We start from the raw sequence: 27,172 nt of genomic DNA, 5'->3' as shown, positions 1-27,172 counted from the left end.
TTCGCCCACCTCAGCCTCCCAAAGTGCTGGGATTACAGGCGTGAGCAACCGTGCCTGGCCAAAGTGAACCATTTTTAAAGTTCTGATTAAGTAGCTTGCCACAAAGTAGTTCATAAATACTAAAGTAGTAAGCCAGAGAGAGGTGTTTATAAGTATGAGAACACGGGTCAGGGCTGATTTTATATGACTCTCCAGCTGCCAAAGGCATATGGCTATGTGGGAGTGTTAGAGCTTCAGATGTGCTGTTCCCACAGCCTGCCCATGAAGATAGCTACAATGGCCCTTCAAAAATGTGAGTAAAGTGGTAAGTGATTGTACCAATGACCACCCTCCTCATCCTTAAACCTTAAGATTGGTCTTCTCTATAAAGAGAAGAATGCTGCATTAAAATGTAAGAAAATAAGTGTGAATTACATATTAGCATAAGTTAAACACATAACTACATATGCTATAGTATATCTGCTAAGCCTACCTTTAAGCTGAGTTTTTCTTTTTTTTTTGAGACAGAGTCTTGCTCTGTCACGCAGGCTGGAGTGCAGTGGCGTGATCTCCGCTCACTGCAAGCTCTGCCTCCTGGGTTCACACAGTTCTCCTGCCTCAAACTCCCAAGTAGCTGGGACTACAAGCACCCGCCACCACGCCCGGCTAGTTTTTTGTAGTTTTAGTAGAGACGGGGTTTCACCGTGTTAGCCAGGATGGTCTTGATCTCCTGACCTCATGATCTGCCCGCCTCGGCCTCCCAAAGTGCTGGGATTCCAGGCGTGAGCCACTGCACCCAGCCACTGAGTTTTTATTTCTATCACTTTGCTAAACTTTATTTTCTCAGTTCTTCCTTATTAACCTATAGAAACAAATTCTATGCAATGATAATTGAGGATGGGGCATAAACTCAAGTATAAAGTAGCAGAAAAACAAAGGCAAAGGGAAAGAATAGCAGGCATGGTCAGGATTACCGGGTGTTCCTTTGAGACAGCAAACATATGATAAGGGGGAAAACCAATCCCTTAACTGAGGATATTTCCAGACAACCTAAAAAAAGTGCTGGAATATTTAAAAAATTGGCAAGAGGCCAGGTACAGTGGCTCATGCCTGTTATCCCAGTGGCTCAGGAGGGTGAGGTGGGAGGACAGATTGAGACCAGGAAATGGAAGCTACACTGAGCTGTGATTGTCCCACTGTACTCCAGCCTGGACAACAGGGGGAGATCCTATCTCTGAAACAAAGCAAAACAAAACTAAAAAAAAAAAAGGCAGGAAAAAAACTACTTTTTCTTTTTTTTTATTTTTTTATTTTTTTTTATTTTTTGAGATGGAGTCTTGCTCTGTCGCTCAGGATGGAGTGCAGTGGCCGGATCTCAGCTCACTGCAAGCTCCGCCTCCTGGGTTTACGCCATTCTCCTGCCTCAGCCTCCCTAGTAGCTGGGACTACAGGCGCCCACCACCTTGCCCGGCTAGTTTTTTTTTTTTGTATTTTTAGTAGAGACGGGGTTTCACCGTATTAGCCAGGATGGTCTCGATCTCCTGACCTCGTGATCCGCCCGTCTCGGCCTCCCAAAGTGCTGGGATTACAGGCTTGAGCCACCGCGCCCGGCCAAAAACTACTTTTTCTATTTTATTCTTCCTTTATTCCCAGTAGTCTTGACATTATATAATCTTATAAGATTGATTTCTCTATATAAAATACAAATTATGGCTGGGCACGGTGGCTAATGCCTGTAATCCCAGCACTTTGGGAAGGCGAGGAGAGTGGATCACCTGAGGTCAGGAGTACAAGACCAGCCTGGCCAACATGGTGAAACCCCGTCTGTACTAAAAATAAAAAATTAGCCAGGTGTGATGGCGTGCCCCTATAGTCCCAGCTACTTGAGAGGATGAGGCAGGAGAAACGCTTGAACCTGGGAGGCAGAGGTTGCAGTGATGAGCCAAGATCATGCCACTGCACTCCAGCTTGGGCAACAGAGTGAGATTCCGTCTCAAAAACAACAACAACAACAACAACAACAACAAATTAAGCATTTGGAGTAAATATATAACCAAGGAATACATTACAGTTAAATGAAAATGAAATTTCATTATTCAAAAAATTTCATTATTCGGTCAGCTTACCAAACAAATATGTTTTTTGGTTTCTTTGTTTTGAGACAGTCTCCCTTTGTCACTCAGGCTAGAGGGCAGTGGCATGATCACAGCTCACTGCAGTCTTGACCTGTAATGATCCTTCCACCTCAGCCTCCAAAGTAGCTGGGACTACAGGTGTGTGCCACCACACCCAGCTAATTTTTTTATTTGTAGAGACAGGGTTTTACTATGTTGTTCAGGTTGGTCTAGAACTCCTGGACTCATGTGATCCACACATCTAGGCCTCCCAAACTGCTGAGATTATAGGCATGAGCCACTGCACCGGGCCCTAGTAAATATCTTTATAAAAAATAAAATTCAAATACTTTAATGGAAATTTAAAACATATGTAAGAGTAAAAAATTTATTACGTTCTTTGTAAACAAGTTGAGAGACTAGAAAACTAAAAAGCAATACTTGGAAAAACATGATTTTTTTTTTTTTTCCGGGAAGATTCATGTATAGATATCAAAGCAAAACGAGAACATGAATTTTTTTTTTTAAGATGATCATTATTGACAGCTAAATAAAGAGACTGGAAGATGCAGTACATGGATTATCTCAAAGCACAGAACAGGAAGCTAAATAAATGGAAATACTGAAGGAATAGAAAGACTTGAAGATAGTCCCAAAAGACCTATTTTACAAAATACAGGTGTTCAAAAAGAGAAAAAGCACCACATGGAGGAGAAGTAACGATTAAGTAAATAATAAAGGAAAATTTCTCTGGGCTAGCTTTTGGTGGATAAGTGAAAAGGGAAACCAAGTTTCAGGATGGATTAAAGAGAAAAGACAAGTATCTATTTTACCCTTGTAAAATTCATTAATTTTACAAATAAAGAAAAAATCTTACAAGTGTCCAGAAAGAAAGAAAAATTATCCATAAAGGGAAAACTAGGACGGGTACTGGACTAATCATCAACTCTAGAAGCTAGAATACAATGCAACAGGATCTAAACTAACTGAAACAAAAAGCAGCAGAAGTCATGAATCTTTTTTTTTTCAGATGGAGTCTCACTCTGTTGTCCTGGCTGCAGTGCAATGGCATGATCTTGGCTCAATGAAACCTCTGCCTCCCGGGTTCAAGCGATTCTCCTGCCTCAGCCTCCCGAGTAGCTGGGATTATAGGTGCCCGCCACCATGCCCAGCTAATTTTTGTGTATATATATATATATATATATTTTTTTTTTTAGTAGAGACGGGGTTTCACTACAGTGGCCAGGCTGGTCTCAAACTCCTGATCTCATGATCTGCCCGCCTTGGCCTCCCAAAGTGCTGGGATTACAGGCGTGAGCCACCGTGCCCAGCCTAGAAGTTACGAATCTTATACTCAGCCGAGATATCCCCGATTGGTTACGGGATGGCAAAAAGATGTTTGAGGCTATTCAAGATTACCAAAATTACACCACTAAAGCAAACTATCTCAGTAAAAATACTTGAGAAAATAACCAAACAATAAAAACATCTTAATATAGATTCAAGATAGGAGAAAATGAAAGGGAATCTGGTAAGCAATGAAGCTTGATATGTGATAATTTAGTGGACCACATATACTCTAAATAAAGACTCTAGAAACAGAAGGGACATAATCCAAAAATCTGAATATGCAAAACTGAAGGGAGGTAAGGAGATGGGAAGCTGAAATTACTCTAAAGCAAAATAGATGATATTTTAGTCGAGGGACTAGCTGTGATCACCTAGGAAGGAAGAGTATAGAAAGAAGGGAAGAGGAAAAGGGGAGCTTATATAGAGGAAAAAACATAATAAGGTATAGTTAACACTACTATACTGTAAAATTAAAATGGTTAAGGTAGTAAATTTTACATTGTGTTTTTTTACCACAAGGCAAAAAAAGCCTTGGAGAACTACAACGAGAGGTCAAGAGAGGGGAAGAATCCAGCAAAAGAGAATGAGAAGGAATGTCCAGTTATGTAAAAGATACTAAGCTGCGTGTAGTGGCTTATGTCCATAATCCCAGTGCTTTGGGAGGCTGAGGCAGGATTGCTTGAATGGAGGACTGAGATCAGCCTGGACAACACAGCATGACCCTGTCTCTACAAAAAAAAAAAAAAAAAAAAGTACACTCTTCACAGAAACAGAAAACACAACTCTAAAATTTATATGGAACCACAAAAGACCCAGAATAGCCAAAGCCATCCTGAGCAAAAAGAACAAAACTGGAGGAATCACATTACCTGACTTCAAATTGTACTACAGAGCTACTGTCACCAGCAAGGTACTAGCATAAATACAGACACACAGACCAAAGGAACAGAATAGAGAACCCAGAAACAAATCCATACATGTACAGTGAACTCATTTTGGACAAAGCTGTCAAAAACATATACTGGGAGAAAGGACAGTCTCTTCAATAAATGGTGCTGGAAAACTGGATATTCACACACAGAAGAATTAAATCAGACCCCTATCTCTCACCATAAACAAAAATCAAATCAAAATGGATTAAAGACTTAAATCTAAGACCTCAAATCAGGAAACACTGAAGTGATACTCCAGGACACAAGAATGGGCAAAGGTTTCTTTTTTTTCTTTTTTCTTTTTTTTTTTTTGAGACACAGTTTCACTCTGTCACCCAGGCTGGAGTGCAGGGGTGCAATCTTGGCTCACTACAACCCCTGCCTCCCACGTTCAAGTGATTCTCATGTCTCAGCCTCCCGAGTAGCTAGGACTACAGGTGCACACCACCACACCCGGATAATTTTTGTATTTTTAGTAGAGACACGGTTTCACCATTTTGGCCAGGCTGATCTCAAACTCCTGACCTCAAATGATCCACCTGCCTCGGCCTCCCAAAGTGCTGGGATTACAGGGGTGAACCACGGTGCCTGGTTGGGCAAAGGTTTCTTGAGTAATATCCCACAAACACAGGCAACTAAATAAAATGGACAAATGGGATCATATCAAGTTAAAATGCTTCTGCACACAAAAGGAAACAATCCACAAAGAGACAACCCACAGAATGGGAGAAAATATTTGCAAACTATCCATCTGACAAGGGATTAATAACCAGAATAAAGAAGAAGCTCAAACAACTCTTCAGGAAAAAAATCTAATAATCCAATTTTTTAAATGGACAAAAGATGGTATTTTTCAAAGGAAGACAAAGGGCAAACAGTTATATGAAAATGTGCTCAACATCACTGATCATCAGAGAAATGCAAATCAAAACTATAATGAGATACCATCTCACTCCAGTTAAAATGAAAGGCAACAACAAATGCTGACAAGGATATGGAGAAAAGGGAACACTTGTACACTGCTGGTGGGAATGTAAAATAGTATAGCCACTATGGAGAACAATTTGGAGGTTCCACACAAAAACTAAAAATAGAGCTTCTATCTGATCCAGCAATCCTACTGCTAGGTATATACCCAAAGGGAAGGAAATTAGTATACCAAAAGATATCTGTACTCCCATGTTTATTGCAGCACTATTCACAATAGCCAAGATTTGGAAACAACCTATATGTCCATCAACAGATGAAAAGATAAATGTGGTACATATACACAATGGAGTACAATTCACCATAAAAAAGAATGAGATCCTGTCATTTGCAACAACATGGGTGGAACTAGAGATCATTATATTACGTGCAATAAGCCAGGCACAGAAAGACAAACTTTGCATTCTCACTTATGTGTGGGAACTCAAAATTAAGACAATTGAACTCATGGAGATAGAGAATAGAATGATGATTATTAGAGGCTGGGAAGGGTAGTGGTGAGGTTGGGGGAAAGTCGGGATGGTTAATGGGTAAATAAAAATAGAATGAATAATATCTAGTATTCGATAGCACAATGGGGTGACTATAGTCAATAATAATTTAATTGTACATTTAAAAATAATTAAAAGACTATAATTGGATTGTTTGTAACATAATAAATGCCTGAGGTGATACATCTGCTTATTATATATTGTATGCCTATATCAAAATAGCTCATGTACCCCATAAATATATACACTTACTCTGTACCCACAAAAACAAAAAAGAAAAAATTTAAAATTAAAAAATATTTGCCAGCTGTGTCATCCACGCCCGTAGTCTCAGCTACTCGGGATGCTGAGGCAGGAGGATCCCTTGAGCCCAGGAGGTTGAGTCTGTAGTGAGCTATTATTATCATGCTACTGTGTTCCAGTATAGGAAACAGAGTGAGACTGCATCTAAAAAAACAAACAAACAAACAAAAACAAACCAACAAAACCGAGAGACTGCACAAGGTGGCTCATGACTATAACCCCAGCACTTTGGTAAGCTGAGGTGGGAGGATCACTTTAGTGTACCAATTTGAGATAAGCCTGGGCAACATAGCAAGACCTCCTCTCCACTAAAAATAAAAATAAAAAACTAGGCAAGTGTAGTGGTGTGTGCCTCTAGCCCCAGCTACCTGGGAGACTGAGGTAGGAGAACTCCTTGAGCCCAGGAGGTTTAATCTACAGTGAGGCATGATCGTACCACTGCACTTCAGGTTGGGCAACAGAGCCAGACCCTGTCTCAAAAAAAAAAAAAAAAAAAAAAAAAAAAAAAAAAAAAAAAAAGGATAGAAAAGGAAAAGAAAAACCTTTTATTTTCACTTTAGCATGGGTGTATCCTGTTGAAGAAATATGAAAGATTTCTATTATAGTTAAAGATGGCATTTGAACATGCTCATGTAGCTCCTCCTCTTCTTAAAACTTTTTAACCAGAAATCTTGCTTAATTTCTTCAGCCAAGAACCCATTTCTAATTTAAGTTATTTGAGCAGGAGGGCTACTAAAAGTAACCATTGTTTCCATTGGTAACTGTGAACACATGCTAGGGATACAGTGGGCTTCCATGCCTGCTTTCCATTCTGGAAATGTCCTGTTTGCTGCGCTTTCAATAAGATATAGTATTCTGCTGCTTTTATAGCCCTAGATCAAGAGGAATGCTGGAAGTTACCATATAACCCTTTCTCTTACCTCTCCTCCCCTGAAACATATACACAGAGGAGACACATACTGAGGGTCATTGTCTGCACATGTAGCAGAAGTGGCTGTTTCTCCATATCTTGCACATTTATGAATTTCATATATTTGGAAAATTGCAGCAATAAGGATCATGTCCATTTGCTCCCCACATTTTACATGCCTGTTCTTTTTTTTTTATTTTTATTTTTTATTTATTTTTTTGAGATGGAGTCTCGCTCTGTCGCCCAGGCTGGAGTGCAGTGGCGCGATCTCGGCTCACTGCCAGCTCTGCCGCCCTGGTTCACGCCATTCTCCTGCCTCAGCCTCCCAAGTAGCTGGAACTACAGGTGCCCGCCACCACACCTGGCTAATTTTTTGTATTTTTTTTTTTTGTATTTTTGTTTTTTGTATTTTTAGTAGAGACGGGGTTTCACCGTGTTAGCCAGGATGGTCTCAATCTCCTGACCTCGTGATCCACCGGCCTCAGCCTCCCAAAGTGCTGGGATTACAGGCGTGAGCCACCACACCTGGCCCTACATGCCTGTTCTTAATTTCATCTACTAGCTTCTGACTCTTGACTTCCACTGTTAAAGGTATCAAGCCTTGTGCTGCACATTTCATTGCATTTTTTTGCCCTTACTCTTTTTTTCTACCTCCTTTGAACAAACAAAAACCATTTCTTTTGTCACTTTTTTTTTTTAACTGATCAGTTCTCCTTGGATTTCTGTGTAAACTGGTTTTCATATACCTATCCAACTAATTAAAGTATTTTCTCTAAGTGATGACAACCACCTAATCACACCGTGTTCGGTGCACTTGTTAAATCTTTGGCTTGTCATAGTTGTATGATTTGCAAATGGACTATGCCTAGGTTAGACGATGATTCTGGAGAAGATACAGGTTTTCAAAGACATTTCACTGATTTACTTGAATGGCCATACATGTACACTGACCAACAGTAAAAAGGCACAATAGAATATACAGTGAAACATTTCTCTTCACCCTGTCACCTGGTATCCCAGCTCCCCAGGCACCTTCCCAGAAGCAACCTCTGGACCTACTTTCTTATGTATCCTTCTAGAAGTCTATTTATTTATAAGCATATTTGAATTATAGATCAGAAATACAGTGTTTTAAAACTGCAACCTCAGAGAGTATTAAAGTGTACATTCAATGGGTGGCAACATATTAAGTATGCCACTGACAAAAATTCACAGGTTTTTAAAACATGAACAATGTTATAGGAAATAAGATCGCAGGCTCAAGGTTTAGAGTAAGACTCACTAAGCTGCACCCTGGAAGGAATAAGGGTGAACACATATAAACTGGAGGGTTTTTTTTAATATTGTCTTTTTACAGGCATGCTACTTATACTCTTAAGAGAGGGGCATACAAGGTTAGACAGCAGACTCTCTTAGGCACTTTAACTCACAATATGATGACAAAAATGAAAAATGTCTAGTATTGTTACTAAAAATATGTAGTATTGCCTAGTATTCTATGTTGTTCACTTATAACTGTGTTGTTGTTTGAGTGCTGTTTGTAAGGAATGCCAATAACATGCTTTTGAATGAGAAAGATCTTGGTACGTGGATCACGGGGAAGGGACAAAATACAATATTCTATCAATTCGAGACTACCATTTCTGTAACTGGTGATCTCCATGTCACTGCAGCTCTTTCAGTGTACAGGACCTAATTTGTTTTTCAAAAAGGTATTCGTATTTTTCTCAATTTTGAACTTAGGACTTTGAATTTATTCCTATTAAATTACATCCCAGCTGGGCGTGGTGGCTCATGCCTGTAATCCCAGCACTTTGGAAGGCCGAGGCAGGCGGATCATGAGGTCAAGAGTTTGAGACCAGCCTGGCCAACATGGTGAAAACCCATCTCTACTGAGAATACAAAAATTAGCCAAGCGTTGAAGCGGCCACCTATAATCCCAGCTACTCGGAAGGCTGAGGCAGAAGAATTGCTTGAACCTGGGAGGAAGAGGTTGCAGTGAGCCAAGATCACACCACTGCACGCCAGCCTGGGCAACAGAGCAAGACTTCATCTCAAAAATAGTAATAATAAAAATAAATAAATAAATAACATCCTATTAGCATGGACTCTATGAGTTCACTCTTCTGTTAAATCCATATTTTGTTTCTTCGTCCAGTCTTTTTGTTTTTTTTTCTCTAGATGGAGTCTTGCTCTGTTACCCAGGCTGGAGTGCAATGGCATGATCTCAGCTCATTGCAACCTCTGCCTCCTGGGTTCAAGTGATTCTCCTGCCTCAGCCTCCCAAGTAGCTGGGATTACAGGCACACATCACCATGCCCGGCTAATTTTTTGTATTTTTAGTAGATACGGCATTTCACCATGTTGGCCAGGCTGGTCTCGAACTCCTGACCTCATGATCTGCCCACCTCAGCCTCATCTAGTCTTAATAGAAGGTTGTATGTATCAAACTAAAGTCGTAACTTTTGGCACTGTACCAGAAACTTTCTTTAGATCACTAATTCTTAAAAGGTTGTTCACCAATATATTCTAAGGCAGGGGTTGGCAAGTTTTTTCTGATGGTAAATATTTCAGGCTTTACAGGTCATGCATGTAATGTCTGTCACAACTACTCAACTCTGTTCTTATACCAGAAAAGCAGCCAATGACAACACATAAATGAATGAGCAGGGTTGTGTTCCAACAAAACTTTATTTATAAACATAACTGGTGGGCCTGGTTTGGCCTGTGGACAATAATTTATGAACTTGTAAGGAACTCAAATTTTTTTTTTTTTCTTTTGCGACGGAGTCTCGCGCTGTCGCCCAGGCTGGAGTGCAGTGGCGCGATCTCGGCTCACTGCAAGCTCCGCCTCCCGGGTTCACGCCATTCTCCTGCCTCAGCCTCCTGAGTAGCTGGGACTACAGGCGCCCACCACCGCGCCTGGCTAATTTTTTGTATTTTTAGTAGAGACGGGGTTTCACTGTGGTCTCGATCTCCTGACCTTGTGATCCGCCCGCCTCGGCCTCCCAAAGTGCTGGGATTACAGGCGTGAGCCACCGCGCCCGGCCTCAGGAACTCAAATTTTCTTTGTTAACTGTTAAGTCACTTAGATTAAATTCCAAAAAATATTACTGTAAGTATATTCTGGGTCATCTGAACAACTACTTTAAAATCAGACATATGTACATTTAGTGGTCCCTTTTGCATTTAGGATTAAATGAGAAATCCCTTCCCATTTACCTATATTAAATACTTCTTATTGCAGAATGCAGAGTAAATAGAGGTTTTTACAATAGTCGGACTTAGGGAAGTGTGGAATTGAGACATCACCTGGCAATAGGGGTGCGTGCATGGAGAACATCATACTCATGAGGGAACTGATTTCTTTTAGCTTTTAAAATTTAAACTTTAATTATCAGTAATTATGAGAGCAAATATGAAGCATTTTTCTTTCCCTGATTGCAGACATAGTTAGATACCTACTTGATAGAGATTTCAGTAACACCCCAAAGCTGATGTGATCTTTATGTGATGAAGATGCCTATAGTGCTTCCAAATCACCCCTGACTAAAAATGGTCTTAGAATTTGTGGTAGAGCTAAATGTTGCTTTTCCAAAATCCCTTCTCCCCTTCCCTCTCACTAACACACCCTGTGGGTGGGGGGGCCTGTGGTGAACTGAACCTCTCCTTTTCCAATCTCTTTTTCAACTAGGTGTGGTTTTATGACAAAATGTGGCCAATGAGGCCTTAGTCAACATCACTCGGTGGTGATTTTGGAAAAGCCTGTGAAAATAGCGTCGGACTCAGTTGGCACATGCCGTTTTTTCCTCTTCCTTTCTTCCTGCATCAAGCAATGATGCCAAATCTCGAACTGTAATAGCTACCTTGTGATCTACTAGGCAGAAAAGGACAAGAAGATTGGAAAGGCATAGCTCTAAAATCCTGTTAACTGCAGGAGAAAATAGTCCAATATATTTTAGCTATTATTATATGCAGCTGAACTCAATTCCTCATCATTAAAAAAGGAAGTGTAGGATATGAATAAACTTTAAATATTTAAGAGACATGAGGCTATTAGTTTTGGCCATAAAACCTCAATAGCATCAGTTTAGCATCTGCCAAATAATACTATCATATTAAATTAATATTGTTAACTGTTTTTATTTTGTCTTATTTATATTTACTTTTGAAAATTTGTTCGTATTTTGAAAATATTTCCTAAAAGCTGTAAGCATATGAAATTTTTTAATCTAGTTTTGGTTTGTACATATTTAACATGATACAAAAATTTTAAGTAAACAATGAAGCTTTTGGAAAATATTTTTCCTTTGAAATGACTTCAGTGATTAATCACACATGAGGACTGCTCCAGAGTTATGCATTAATCTTGATTTCAGGCAATGTTTTTCTTAATGTAACCTTTATTGCATATACACGTGTTAGTCCATTCTTTCTTTCTTTCTTTTTTTTTTTTTTGAGATGGAGTCTCGCTCTGTCACCCAGGCTGGAGTGCAGTGGCGCTATCTTGACTCACTGCTGCAACCTCTGGCTCCCAGGTTCAAGCGATTCTCCTGCCTCAGCCTCCCGAGTAGCCGGGACTACAGGTGCCCACCACCATGTCCGGCTAATTTTTTGTATTTTTAGCAGAGAAAGGGATTCACTGTGTTAGCCAGGATGGTCTCGATCTCTGGACTGGCCACCTCAGCCTCCCAATGTGCTGGGATTACAGACGTGAGCAACTGCACCCAGACTTTCTTTTCTTTTTTTTTTTTTTTTTAAGACAGTTTCGCTCTTGTCACCCAGGCTGGAGTGCAGTGGCGCTATCTTGACTCACTGCTGCAACCTCTGGCTCCCAGGTTCAAGCGATTCTCCTGCCTCAGCCTCCTGAGTAGCCGGGACTACAGGTGCCCACCACCATGTCTGGCTAATTTTTTGTATTTTTAGCAGAGAAAGGGATTCACTGTGTTAGCCAGGATGGTCTCGATCTCCGGACTGGCCACCTCAGCCTCCCAATGTGCTGGGATTACAGACGTGAGCAACTGCACCCAGACTTTCTTTTTTTTTTTTTTTTTTTTTAAGACAGTTTCGCTCTTGTCACCCAGGCTGGAGTGCAACGGCACGATCTTGGCTCACTGCAACCTCTGCCTCCTGGGTTCAAGCAATTCTCCTGCCTCAGTCTCCTGAGTAGCTGGGATTACAGATGCATGCCACTACACCCAGCTAATTTTTGTATTTTTAGTAGAGACGGGAGTTTCACCATGTTGGTCCGACTGGTCTCGAACTCCTGACCTCAGGTGATCTACCCGCCTCAGCCTCCCAAAGTGCTGGGATTACAGGCATGAACCACCACACCCGGCCAGTCCGTTCTTTCTCAATGTAATCTTTATTGCATAATACACATGTAGTAGGTCATTCTTCCATTGCTATAAAGAAATGCCTGAGACTCAGTAATTTATAAAGAAAAGAGGTTTAATTGGCTCATGGTTCTGCAGGCAGTACAGTAAGTGTGGTGCTGGCATCTGCTTCTGGTGAGGGCCATAGGAAACTTACAATCATAGTGGGAGGTGAAGGGGGAGCAGACACATCACAAGGCAAACGTAGGAGCAAGAGAATGAGTGGGGAGGTGTCACACACTTTCAAACAACCAGGTCTCACAGAACTCACTATTGCGAGGAAAGCACCAAGCTATTCATGAGTGATCCACCCTCATGATCCAAACATCTCCCACCAGGCCTTAACTCCAACATTGGGGATTACATTTCAACATGAAATTTGGAGAAGATATCCAAACTAAATCACCGCATAGACAGAATTAAAAACAAAAAACACATGATCATCTTCATAGATGCTGAGAAAGCATTTGATAAACTCTAATATCCCTTTATGATTAAAAAAAAAACCCCTCTCAACAAATTAGGCATCAGGGATATACCTCAAAATAATAAGAGCCATCTATGACAAACCCACAGCCAACATCATACTGAATGGGGAAATGCTGAAAGTGTTCCACCAACGAACTGGAATGAGACTAATATGTCTACTCTCACTACTCCTATTCAACACAGAACTGGAAGTCCTAGCCAGAGGAAGAGAAAGAAATAGAAAGCATCCAAATAGAAAAAGAGGAACTCCAATCATCTTTGTTCATTGATGACATAATTTTATACCTAGAAAACTCTAAAGATCCTTCCAAAACACTCTTAGACCTGATAAACAACTTCAGTTAAGTTTCAGGATACAAAATCAACATACAAAAATCAGTAGCATTTCTATACACCAATAATGTTCAAGCTGAGAGTCAAATAAAGACTTCAATCCCATTTACAATAGGCACACATAAAAAATAAAATACCTAGGAATACATTTAACTAAGGAGGTGAAAAGAAAGATCTCTATAAGGAGAACTGTATGAAACACCAATGAAAGAACTCATAGATGACACAAACAAATGGAAAAACATCTCATGCTCATGGATACAAACAATCAATATCATTAAAATGGCCATACTGCCTAAAGAAAAGTACAGATTCAATGCTATTCCTATCAAACTACCAATGATATTCTTCACAGGACTAGAGAAAACTATTTTAAAATTCATATGAAACAAAAAAGAGCCCCAACAGCCCAGGTAATTCTAAGCAAAAAGAACAAAGCTGGAGGCATCACACTACCGAACTTCAAACTACACAACAGGGCTACAGTAACCAAAACAGCATGGTATTGGTACAAAAACAGACACACAGACCAATGGAACAGGATAGAGAGCCCTGAAATAAGACCACACAACTACAACCACCTAATCTTTGACAAAGCTGACAAAAACAAGCAATGGGGAAAGGACTCTATATTCAATAAATGGTACTGGGGTAACTGTACAGCCATATGCAGAAGAATGAAACTGGAACCCTACATATCACCATATATAAAAATTAACTCAAAATGGTTTAATTACTTAAATGTAAGACTTCAAACTATAAAATTCCTAGAAGAAAATCTAGGAAAATCTCTTCTAGACACTGGACTAGGCAAAGAATTTATGACTAAGACCTCAAAAGTAAATGCAACAAAACAAAAAATAGGCAAATGGGACTTGCACAGCAAAAGAAACAATCAACAGAGTAAATAGATGACTTACAGAATGGGAGAAAATATTTGCAAACTATGCATCTGAAAAAGGACCAATATCTAGACTGTATAAGGAACTGGAACGAATCAACAAGGAGAAACAACCCCATTGAAAAGTGGGCAAAGGACATGAACAGACACTTCTCAAAAGACATACAAGTTGCCAACAAACATGAAAAAATGCTCAACATCACTATCATTGGACAAATGCAAATTGAAACCACAATAAGATACCATCTCACACCAGTCAGAATGGCTATCATTAAGAAGTCAAAAAACAGGCCAGGTGTGGTGGCTCACACCTGTAATCCCAGCACTTTGGGAGGCCAGTGTGGGCAGACTGCTTGAGTCTAAGAGTTCAAGACCAGCCTAGGTAACATGGTGAAACCCCATCTCTATTAAAATTACAAAAAGTTAGCTGGGCATGATGGTGTACACCTGTAGTCACAGCTACTTGGGGGGCTGAGGTGGGAAGATTGCGTGAGCCCCAGAGGTTGAGGCTCCGATGAGCCCTGATCATGCCACTGCACATCAACCTGGGTGACAGAGTGAGACCTTGTCTCAAAAAAAAATAAAAAAAATATAACAGATACTGCCAAGAATATGAAGAAAAGAGACACTTATACACTGCAGAGCGGGGAGGTGGGTGTAAATTAGTTCAACCCCGATGGAAAGCAGTAAGGAGTTTTCTCACAGAACTAAAAGTAGAATTGCCAGTTCAGAAATCCTACTACTGGGTATTTATCCATAGCAAAAGAAAGTGTTTTATCAAGAAGACACCTGCACTCATATATTTATCACAGCACTATTTACAATAGCAAAGTCATGGAATCAACCTAAGTGTCCATCAACAGTGGACTGAACAAAGAAAATTTAGTGTATATACACCATGGAATACTACCACAAAAGAGAACAAAATGATGTCCTTTGCAACAACATGCATGCAACTAGAGACCATTATCCTAATGGTTACTGAAATTAAAATAACTCAGAAGCAGAAAATCAAATACCTCACGTTCTCACTTATAAGTGGGAGCTGATCAATGGGTATACATGTAAACATAAAGACGAACAAGGACACTGGGGATTCCGAAAGGGGGTAAAGGCAAAGGGGGGCAAGGGTTGAAAAACTATCTATTGAGCATGTTCACTATTTGGGTGATGGGTTCACCAGAAGCCCAAACCCTCCCATTATGCAATATACTTGTATACCAAACGTATACATGTACCCCTCTGAATCTGTAATTTTTTAAAAAAGAAGTGACTGCGCCCTTCTTCTGCCTCTGAAAAAACCTATACCGTAACATCAATAACATTTGGTACACTTGTTTATATGATTATCTCTCGCTTAACCTAAGGGCGTAGCACTGTGCTTGATGCTCAAAGGTATGTTTTGCGAATGACTAAATAAATAATAATGTGTATTTGATGGCTACTGAAATTGAAAAACAATTTTTGATATATACTTGCTCTAACCTCTGCATGTCCACAATATAGAGACTATAACAGAAATGCTCAGGTTTTCCTGGCATATAATTCAATAAATCAAAACAACTAGACTAAATATGGGCTAGATATGGGCTGCTTCACCTACAGCTGATTGGTAGACAAAACGTTGGTGTCACGTTATATTCTAAGAGACGTACTCAGTTTGTAACAAAACTATTTCACTTATTCCTCCATCTATCAACACTTAGGTATCAATTATATCCACATCTTTATTAATGAAGTAATTTCAATATTGTAAGTCATTTTTACTACTTTATAAAATCATTATAGAATAAATCAAGCAGACCTGGCTTACTTTTTGTTGCTTTTTTATATAAAACATAGTTTTGTTTTTAACTCCAAAATATTCTAATAAATATTATCTAATTAAGCCCTAAAAATGTTCTACTAGTTCCTGCAGACATAATCAAGTTTTTTGATCTGCAGTTTTATGAATAAATAATTGTGTAAAAGCTAATGTGTGAAAGAATGGCTCAGTGGGAATTATTATACATCTTGAAAATAATAAATTCTCTCAAAACAGCTGAGGTATACCTTTTTTTCAAACCTTCTAGTAAGATGCAGAGACTATTTCCTATTTTGTTCTTTATTAGTGAAAGTTATACAGCAATTTTCTGCTAATGGAGTCAGACTAATGAAGCATAATATTTTCAAGATATTATCAAGCATTAGAGACTACTTCAATTTTTTTAAAGCTTATGAACAGAAAAGGCAGTTCTTTTTAAAAATTCATTAGGTTTTTAGAATACACAAGGATTTATTTGTATTACTCTAGATCTCTTATGTACCCTGAAATTATTACAAGCTTTTATGTCTTTCCTGTATATTACTGATGTTTCATAATGGGTAAAAAGAACTAAAACAAAACAAAACACTGAATGTTATTTTAACTAGTTTTTCAAAGTTATAACATACGCAGCAAATACGGGCTGCTTCACCTAAAGCTTTCTCTCTTCCTTCCCTGTTAAGAGACCTTAGAACTCTTTGGATATATCCTTCCATGTGCTTCTGAACATTGCTGAGTAAGGATATGATGTCTGAAGCTGCTAAGGATGACAAAGTAGAAAGATGACATGAATAGGCCGGCGAATTAACCAATCCTAGATCCATCCCACTCTTGTTATGTGTTATGTGATCTCTGTAGTGATTAACCCATTTTGAGTTGTATTTCTGTTATTGTACAACATCCTAATTCAAAGTGTTTATACAACCAGGTTTGAAGGTCAATCACATTTCCCTTCAGTTTATAATGGCTAAATTTGAAGCTACTATCCTCTGCAACTTCCTTATATCTGTTGCCAATATTTATTTACTGACAACAGCAATAAAGATTTTATGACACTTTTCCATTTACAAACTACTGTCTTTCCTCATCTCATCACAGCTTGGTTTACTTTTCACAAAAACACTTGTATACATATGATATATACATCTTATGTAAAATGTAAAATGTACACAAAACGTACATATGTATGGAGAGAGAGTTAAAGGTACATATATATGTATATGGAGAGACAGCAAGTTAAAGTTTTCAGAATCAAAACAAATTCAGTTGTGTTAAAAACCCTACCAAAGGCAAAACCTAACAGAGCCAGGGAAGGTTGTAATAATTTCAAGGTACATTTTTACAAAAACACATGAGACTAGGAAACTGAGTACAGAGATCTAGGGTATTTATAATTAAATGCTCGTTAACAAGAGCTTTAAGCTTTTACAGAAATGCAACAGACTAATTTGATATGCAACCAAGATAAAATCAGCCCTCTATTTCCACAGGTTTTATATCTGTGGATTCAACCAACCATAGATCAAAAATATTTTTAAAGAAACAACAAAATAGCAATGTAACAAAAACAAGACAAATAAAAATACAGTACAATTATTTACATAGCATTTACATTGTATTAAGTATTATAAGTAATCTAGAGATAATTTAAAGTATATGGGAAGACATATGTAGGTTATGTGCAAATACTATGCCATTTTACATGAAGGACCTGAGCATCTGTAGGTTTTCGTATCCATTGGAGTACTAGAACCAATCTTCTGCATATACCAAGGGATGGCTACACTATTGTTTTGTAGTTTTTATTTTAAACAGAAACTTCTGGCCCAAGAATAAAAAACACAGACTCAAATTGTTTAATGCATTTAGAGGTTTTTGTTTGTTTGTTTTTTAATCTAGGGCTTAATTAGCTTTAGTTTCAAATATCAACATGCATTGTATGTCATAATAACCTCAGAATATCCAGGAAAAAAGTTCAAAAGGAGCTATTAAGTTTGGATCTGGAGCATATGCCAAGATCCAAATGTACAGATTTAGGACTTATATATGGATGGTACTTAAAACTATGAGAATGGATGATAGCCTCAGGAGTTTAGGTGAAACAAGAATTGAAAATGACTAAAGACTGAACACTGAAGAGGGTGGGCAGAGGAGGAGGTACAAGGAAAAGAGGCAGAGATGAGAGCTTAAAGAAGAATCAGAAAAGCTGAGGGGCCTAGAGGAGCTTTTCTAGGAAACAGTGGTTCCACCTGAGACACTACAAAGAGGCTGAGATAGATGAGAGTTGACAATGAAGGTTTTCCTAACTATATATACCTGTCATTTGCCAAAGCAAAGAAAATAATAATTCTTTTTTTTTCTTCTTCTTGTTTGAGATGGAGTCTCGCTCTGTCGCCCAGGCTGGATGGAGTGCAGTGGTGCGATCTTGACTCACTGCAACCTCTGCCTCCCGGGTTCACGCCATTCTCCTGCCTCAGCCTCCTGAGTAGCTGGGACTACAGGCACCTGCCACCACGCCCGGCTAATTTTTTTCTATTTTTAGTAGAGATGGGGTTTCACCGTGTTAACCAGGATATTCTCGATCTTCTGACCTCGTGATCTGCCCGCCTCAGCCTCCCAAAATGCTGGGATTACAGGCGTAAGCCACCATGCCTGGCCTTTTTTTTTTTTCTTATTTTCAACCAAAGTTTTCCTTTTCTTAGTTTTCATGATGTTACAACACTATTTTGTGTACATTTTGGATTTTACATAAGATTAGGAAAGGTATAAATCGTAGATTATATGTGACATACACACATTGTGTGTGTGTGTGTGTGTGTACAGAGAGAGAGAGAGAATCTAAATAACAGAGAAGACTCTGAGAGAAAATGATGTTTATTTGGAAATAGGCACTGAAATGGGAATATGCATGCCATAGTAAACTGTGCATCTTCAGGGAGATAACAGAAAACAAAGGTTTTTAAGGGTAAAATAAGGATTGTACCCATATACAAGTTCTAAACAAGAAATTGTTTTGAGATAACTATCCTTGGTCATGAGAATCAGTAACAAGGATGGCACCAGTCTGAAGACAGTTGTTGGGCAAATGTCCTCACAAAGGTTTTTTTTTTTTCTTTAATGAAAAAAATTATAGGGCTACCCCATAGGCAGTGCACCCAGAATACCCAGAAGTATTATTTTGTATAAGGTTGGATGGCCTTTGTGGTAAATTGTGGTTTTTGCAGTCTTTGGTGGTAGTTTTTATCAGGCATTTGTGTATAAGAACCCTCCCTTCACAGCCTTCCCTGGCTCTGTTTGTTAGGTTTTGCCTTTGATAGGGTTTTTAACACAATTGAGTTTGTTTTGATTCTGAAAACTTTAACTTGCTCTCTCTCCATATACATATATATGTACCTTTTGTGTACATTTTAGATTTTATGTAAGATATATATATCATATATATCTTATATAAATATATTACATATATCATATATCTTATATAAACATATAAATATATGATATATATCATATATCTTATATAAATATGACATATATATAACTTATAGAGGATATTTCTAGAAGGCTACACAACAAATTAGTAACTTTCTGCCTCCAGAGTTGCCAGTATCTGGGATACTCTTGAGGAATAGGGATTGGAGAGAGACTGTCCACTTTTGTACCTCTTTAATGGTATACATGTGGAGTTATTATCAATTCAAAAAATTAGTAAAATTAAAACAGATAAATAAAGGCCATTTTATCATGTTGCACTTGTTTTACAGTTTAGGGAAAAATATTTTTAGACATCACCATGGCTGAAAAATATGCTGTGACTTGGTCCACTGAACGCAGGATCCTTGTAACTTAGTCTATGGTGAAGTAGTGGGGGGAGTTTATTAAATTAATGTTAATTAAGCTAGTGTTGGTCAAATATACCATATAAAAGAATAGGTTGTGATTGATTCCTAATTAAGGACAGACTACATATGAATGTCCAAATGGGGCCAATTCTCTTTGAGCTAACACCCTACTTCTGAGGCTGAAGTGTGCATGGCAACTGATAAAGTAGATCTATTTTCATGTCCTGAATCCTGTACTTAAGATTCCAAAGAGAGTAAGAGTGCTCTTCTTATATCTGTGCGCCTCATTAAATTCTCGGCATAATCAAAATATTCTTTTGGAGAGTTTTCCTATTTTCTTTATATCAACATAATTTATTCAAAAGAGATGTAAGTATTATAGAAAAAGATGTTTTAATGTAAAGAAATTAAAGGAAAATTTCAAGTTAGATACATATTGTTCAGTTCTATGCGTCTTCAGTAATTTAGCTGGTGTTTAAAATGATTCTCAGGAAAGTATAATGCTGTTTAGTTTTCTATTTTTCTATCTGTATCAGAATTTGGATTAAAAAGAGCAAACACCGAGTGTGTACAACCAAAGATATGGCTGCTGCAAACACTGGAGTCTGTATGTCTTGATATTGTAAGTGGACGATTAATGTAAGGAGCCTCAAGGTTCTGGAATCGACTCTGAAATGGAAAGCTGCTTTTTGAAGTCTGTAGTCAAGCTGGATAAATTACAATTAAAGCAATTAACAATGAATTTGAAACAAAGAATATCATTTACTTTTTGTAACTATGGAAAACTGAACTGCTTGTAAAATTCTGATAGAATTGTGTAGCTGTTGGCACACCAAACCAGATTTGGCAAATACAATGGATTGTCTTTAATGAAGGAAGTTTTCTTTTTAGCTGCAGGTTAAAAACCCTATAACTCAGATCCTATTTGACATTTTCCAATGAGGAAAAAAAGCAATTTTTATTTCTGTGGATAACTGTAATTATGGAGAGGCCTCCTTTTACAAAGTAGACTTCATTTGTAGTCAAATATGGTATGAAATTTCTATAAAGTAAAAAGTCTTATTAGCCATATTTTCCCCCTTTTATAGTAGCACTTGAAGGCTTCCATTAGTCATCTTTCTTATTTTCTTTCTCACTGTTGACTCCTTCCTCACTCTTCCAGATTTCCAACATATTTCATAGCTCCTGCCCTACTTTTAAACTTTTCTTTGCTACCAAAATTCCTCTCTGACTACTCTATAACTGTTGCCTCCACTTTTCACTATCTACAATCTTCTTAACCATTTTTGAATGATGTTCACAAGTGACCTGATAATTACTTAGTATGGTGGTCTTTTAGCCCTCTTCTTTTGCAACATCTTTATGGTATTTTATATTGTCAACCCATTTACTCTGTGGTTAATGTCTTTCCCCTCGGCTTCTTGTTCTCCTTCTTGAATACTTTCTTTTTTATTTTATTTTATTCCTTTTTGCTTTCTAAAAGAATGTTTCCCAAGGTTCTGGCCATGCAAAATTTCCCTCATCTCTCTACAATTTACACATGAGAACCCTATTCATTTCTACATTTATCATTATCTTCATGCATGGCTTCTTTCTTATTTTTATTCATTGTCTTGAATTGATTTCTAAATTCCTGAATCACATTTTTATCTGCCTGCAAGGTATCACATTCATAAAGTCAGTAAGACACTTACTTGGTTGTCTATTCTATTCTATTCTTTTTTTTTTTTTTAATTCTCTTGACCCCAGTTTTCCTGATAGCTACGTTTCTCTGCTTCCCTTATAAGATAAATTCCTGAGACAGTAATCTATACTCACTGTTTCTCCTTTCCTCTCACCTCTCTTGAACCCACTCAAGTGAGGCTTTATCCCCTACTGCTCCATCACAGTTACTCTTGTCAAAGCCATGAATGATATATCTTGCCAAATCAAATGGTCATTTCTCAGTCCTCATTTTATTAGACTTCTCAGCATCATTTGTTATAGTTGTTCATTGTCTCCTGGTTGAAAATATTTTTACTTGGCTTCTAGAGTGCCATATTCTTCTGGTAAGTTTCTTAAAATAAAGGGGTGGGAGGCAGGGGCATAAACCCACAGGACAGAAGGAGAAAATAGTAAGTAAATTCCAGAAGGTGGAAAGGAGATGAACAATAGAAAAGTGCCTTAACAGAAAAGAATGGGGAATTCTACTTCAGCAGGGGACGGGCTAGAAAAGCAACCTGATTGGCACTGATGATCCCCAAAGAGCCCAGAAAATGACAGAAAAAAGGTATTACTGAGAGGGGTGGGGGGAAGTTTGTAAAATAATTAGATTTACAGATCCCCTACTTAATACAAAGTTTTCTCACATTTCATTAGAAGTCTGACTTTCTTCTCTAAAGAGGGTGAAACAGAGTATTCCCATTTCCAAGGGCTACTGTAAAAAAGTACCACAAAATGGGTGGTTTAAAACAAAATAAATTTGTCTTCTCACAGTTCTGGAGGCCAGAAATCTAAAATCAAGATATCGACAGGGTTGGTTCTTTCTGGAGGTTTTGAAGAGAATCTGTTCCATGCTTCCTTCCTATCTGCTGGTGGATGCCTGGAATCCTTGGTGTTCCTTGGTTTGTAGGCACACCATTCTAATCTCTGCCATTCTGCTTACATGGCATTATTCCTTGTGTTTTTCTATGTTTAAATATCTCCCCTGGCCAGGCTCAGTGGATCACGCCTGTAATCCCAGCACTTTGGGAGGCTGAGGCGGGCTGATCACCTGAGGTTAGGAGTTTGAGACCAGCCTGGCCAACATGGTGAAATCCTGTCTCTACTAAAAATACAAAAATTAGCCAGATGTGGTGGCAGGTGCCTGTAATCCCTGCTACTAGTGAGGCTGACACAGGAGAAGTACTTGAACCCAGGCAGAGGTTGCAGTGAGCCAAGATCACGCCACTGCACTCCAGCCAGCGACAAAGTGAGACCCTGTCTCAAAAAAACAAATAAACAAAAAAACTCTCCTTGTAAGTCACTAGTCACTGGATTTAGAGTTCACTCTAATCTAGTATGGTCTCATCTTAAATTGATCGCATCTGCAAAAACCTTATTTTCAAATAAAGTCACATTCCCAGGTACTAGGGATTGAGATTTCAACATATTTTTTCAGTGGACACAATTTCATCTACTACCCAGAGGATTTCTAGAGTTGGAACACTAGTCACAGTGGAGGGTGAGGGGATATGAACTGAAAATAGGAGAAACAGGTGAGGCTTTACAAAATTTGAGGAAAACTTCCAGGCTTCTTTCCTAATTTAAAGAAAACTGACAGCTAGTTTTGTATTTTTCAGGTAAAAGTCTGAAAGTATCTTCTCAGACCAGCCCACAATAAATGATCTAAATATGCTACCATCAAGAGTTCCTCCAAGAGATCAACTCAGCCAAATAATCTACAGCAACACTGCAGTCAACAACCCCACAACCTCATTTAGTCAGGGTGCTTCTGACTGCCTTTTTGCTGTCCTGATCTTAAACTGAAGCAGACAGAGATGGATCACTAGACATTTAAGAACAGCTAATAACATGAGAGACAGAATGCAAAACTCTTTTTAAAAAAGCAAGTTGGAGAAAACACTGATGATTTAAAAAGAAAATAAACAGAGAAAAGTTGTCATTAGTACCTTCCAAGAAGTCTCACTCATGAGACAAGAAGAGAATACTAGCAAAAGAAAATACTCAAAGAAAAAAAGACGGCTCTTTGAATTAAATATAATAGCATTAATATAAAAGCTCGATAGAAGTACTAGAAAATAAAGTTGAGGAAAATTTTCACAAAACAGAGCAAAAAGATGAGTTGAAAAACAGGATAAAGAGATAAGAACATTAAAGGATCAATTCCAAGGCATCTAGTATCTGAACAATGTAGAAAGAAAGAAAATAAAATAAAAAAGAATACAAGTAATATTAATGGTAATAATTCTTTTAAAATCCCCAAACTAGCCTGGGCACGGTGGCTCACATCTGTGATCCCAGCATTCTGGGATGCTGAGGTGGGCGGACCACTTGAGGTCAGGCATTCAAGACCAGACTGGCTAATATGGTGAAACCCTGTCTCTACTAAAAATACTAAAAGTAGCTGAGCGTGGTGGAAGGCACCTGTAATCCCAGCTCCTGGGAAGGCTGAGACGAGTGTATCACTTGAAACTGGGATGCAGAGGTTGCAATGAGCCAATATTGTGCCACTGCACTCCAGCCTGGGTGACAGTGCAAGACTCTATCTCAAAATAAATAAATAAATACTTAAAATCCCCAAACGAAAGAAAATCAGTTTCTACATCCAATGGGTCAAACCAGTGCCCAGCACAAAGTCTGAAAATAACTCTAACCCTAAATCCACTCCTATGAAATTTCAGAACAATGAGGAAAACAGGAGATCCTAAAAGCTTCCAGAAAAAGATTTCATACAAAAGGTACCTATGATACAAAAGACTGCATACGAATGATGAGGTATCAGAACAAGAAAGCTTAGAAAAATATGGAGCATATAATGTCAATGGATTTGAATAGTAATTCCAGAAGCTAGATGACAGAGGGAGCAATACCCACAAATTCTGAGAAAAAAAATTTACAGGCCAGGATTATATACCTAGTTGTGCTATCAATCAAATGTTAGCATGAAACAAAAACATTTTAAGACATGCAAGGTTCTCAAAGCATTTTTCATGCAACGTTAGCTCCCTGAAATTCAACAAAAGAGTGGTGAATAAAATCTCCAGGATGATGAGGTGAAGAAAAAAGCAAAACAACAGCTATGCAGCATACCCAGCAACAAATTGTACTGAAAGGGTCAGAAGTCTCTGGATGAGACATGTAAAAGATAAAAATGATAGAATACTTAACGTGTCTGAAAGTATTGAGAAGAGATTTACCCAAGTAGAAGTTAGTTTTGGTTTAATTAATAATAAAAAACATACAAAGTTAAGCAAGTGAATAAACCAATTACTCCAGAAGATGAAAATATTGTGTAAGAATAAGAAATGACACTAGGCTACATGGCTCTGCTGTGAGTAGATTTTTCCATAGTCAAAAAACTGTAAACGACAGAAATTAAACAACCTGCTCCCACATGACTTTTGGGTAAAAAATGAAATCAAAGCAGAAATCAAGAAAGAAATTCTTTGAAATGAATGAGAACAAAGACACAATATACCAGAATCTCTGGAACCCAGCTAAAGCAGTGTTAAGAGGGAAGTTTACAGTGCTAAACACCCACATCAAAAAGTTAGAAAGATCTGAAGTAACCTAACATCATACCTAGAGGAAATAGAGAAACAAGAGCAAACCAACCCCAAAGATATAGAAGACAAGAAATAATCAAAGTCAGAGCTGAACTGAAGGAAACTGAGACACGCAAAAAAACCATACAAAAGATCAATGAATCCAGGGATTGGTTTTTTGAAAGAATAAATAAATAGACCACTAGGTAGGCTGATAAAGAAAAAAAGAGAAGATCCAAATAAACACAATCAGAAATGACAAAGGGGACATAACCATTGACCCCACAGATACACAAAAAACCCTCAGAGACTACAACGAACATCTGTTTGCAAACAAACTAGAAAACCTAGAAGAAACAGATAAATTTCTGGAAACATACAACCCTCTCAAGATTAAGCCAGGGAGAAACTGGATCCCTGAAAAGACCAATGACAGGTTCCAAAACCAATTCAGTAATAAAAAGCCTACCAAGCAGAAAAAGCCCTGGACAAGAAGAATTGACAGCCAAATTCTACCAGATGTATAAAGAAGAGCTGGCATTATTCCTATTAAAACTATACCAAAAAATTGAGGGGGAGGGACTCCTCCCTAACTCATTCTATGAGGCCAGCATCATCCTAATACCAAAACCTGGCAGAGATACAATAACAAAAAAAATCAGGCCAATATCCTTGATGTGCACAGAAGCTAAAATCATTGACGAAATACTAGCAAACAGAATCCAGCAGCACATCAAAAGCTAATCCACCATGATCAAGTAGGTTTTATCCTTGGGATGCAAGATTGGTTCAACATATGCAAATCGGCTTGGCGTGGTGGCTCACACCTGTAATCCCAGCACTTTGGGAGGCCGAGGCAGGCAGATCATGAGGTCAGGAGATCAAGACCCTCCTGGCTAACACGGTGAAACGCAATCTCTACTAAAAAATACAAAAAAATTAGCTGGGTGTGGTGGTGGGCACCTGTAGTTCCTGCTACTTGGGAGGCTGAGGCAGGAGAATGGCGTGAACCCAGGAGGCGGAGCTTGTAGTGAGCCGAGATCATGCTACTACACTCTAGCCTGGGCGACACAGCGAGACTCCATCTCAAAAAAAAAGAAAAAAAAAAAATATATATGCAAATCAATAAATATGATTAACCACATCAATGGAACTAAAAACAAAAACCACGTGATGATCCCAATAGATACAGAAAAGGTTTTCAATAAAATTCAACATTACTTCACATGAAAAAGCTCAACAAACTAGGCATCAAAGGAACGTATCTCAAAATAATAAGAGCCATCTACAACAAACCCACAGCCAACATCATACTGAATAGGCAAAAGCTGGAAGCCTTCCCCTTTAGAACCAGAGCAAGACAAGATGCCTACTCTCACCACTCCTATTCAACATAGTACTAGAAGTCCTAACCAGAGCAATCAAGCAAGAGAAAGAAATAAAAAGCATCCAAGGAGGAAGAGAAGAAGTCAAACTATCTCTGTTGCAGATGATATAATTCTATACCTGGAAAACTCGACAGTCTCTCCCAAAAGCTCCTAGATCTGATGAACAACTTAAGCAATGCTACAAGATACAACATCAACGTACAAAAATCAGCAGCATTTCTATACACAAACAATGTCCAAGCTGAGAACCAAATCAAGAGCCCAATTCATCCACAGCAGCGCAAAAAGAATAAAATACCTAGGAATACAGTTAATGAGGGAGGTGAAGGATCTCAACAAGAATGACAAAACACTGCTCAAAGAAAACAAACAAATGGAAAAACATTCCACGCTCATGCATAGTATGAATCAATATTGTAAAACAGCCACATTGCTCAAAGCAATTTACAGATTCTATACTATTCCTCTGAAACTGCCAATGATATTCTTCACAGAATTAGAAATAGCTATTTTAAAATTCATATGGACCCCCCCCCAAAAAAAAAGCTTTAATACTCAAGGCAATTAAAAGTAAAAAGAACAAAGCTGAAAGCATCATGTTACCTGACATCAAACTATACTAAAAGGCTATAGTAACCAAAACAGCATGGTACTGGCACAAAAACACATAGACCAATAGAACAGAATAGAAAGTCCAAAAATAACGCCTCACACCTATAACTATCTGGTCT

The 27,172-nt window shown here is 38.3% G+C and overlaps 1 protein-coding gene across 9 annotated transcripts in view; it reads right to left on the bottom strand.

Moving 5' to 3' along the window:
* Nucleotides 1–27,172, bottom strand: part of ZRANB3 (zinc finger RANBP2-type containing 3) — a 304,975-nt gene that overhangs the window by 183,587 nt on the left and 94,216 nt on the right. The window lies entirely within an intron of this gene.

Source organism: Macaca thibetana, chromosome 12 (assembly GCF_024542745.1).
Source record: "Macaca thibetana thibetana isolate TM-01 chromosome 12, ASM2454274v1, whole genome shotgun sequence".
Lineage (NCBI taxonomy): Eukaryota > Metazoa > Chordata > Mammalia > Primates > Cercopithecidae > Macaca > Macaca thibetana.
The sequence above is the reverse complement of the archived record's forward strand: the minus strand, read 5'-3'. Positions and strand labels throughout refer to the sequence as shown.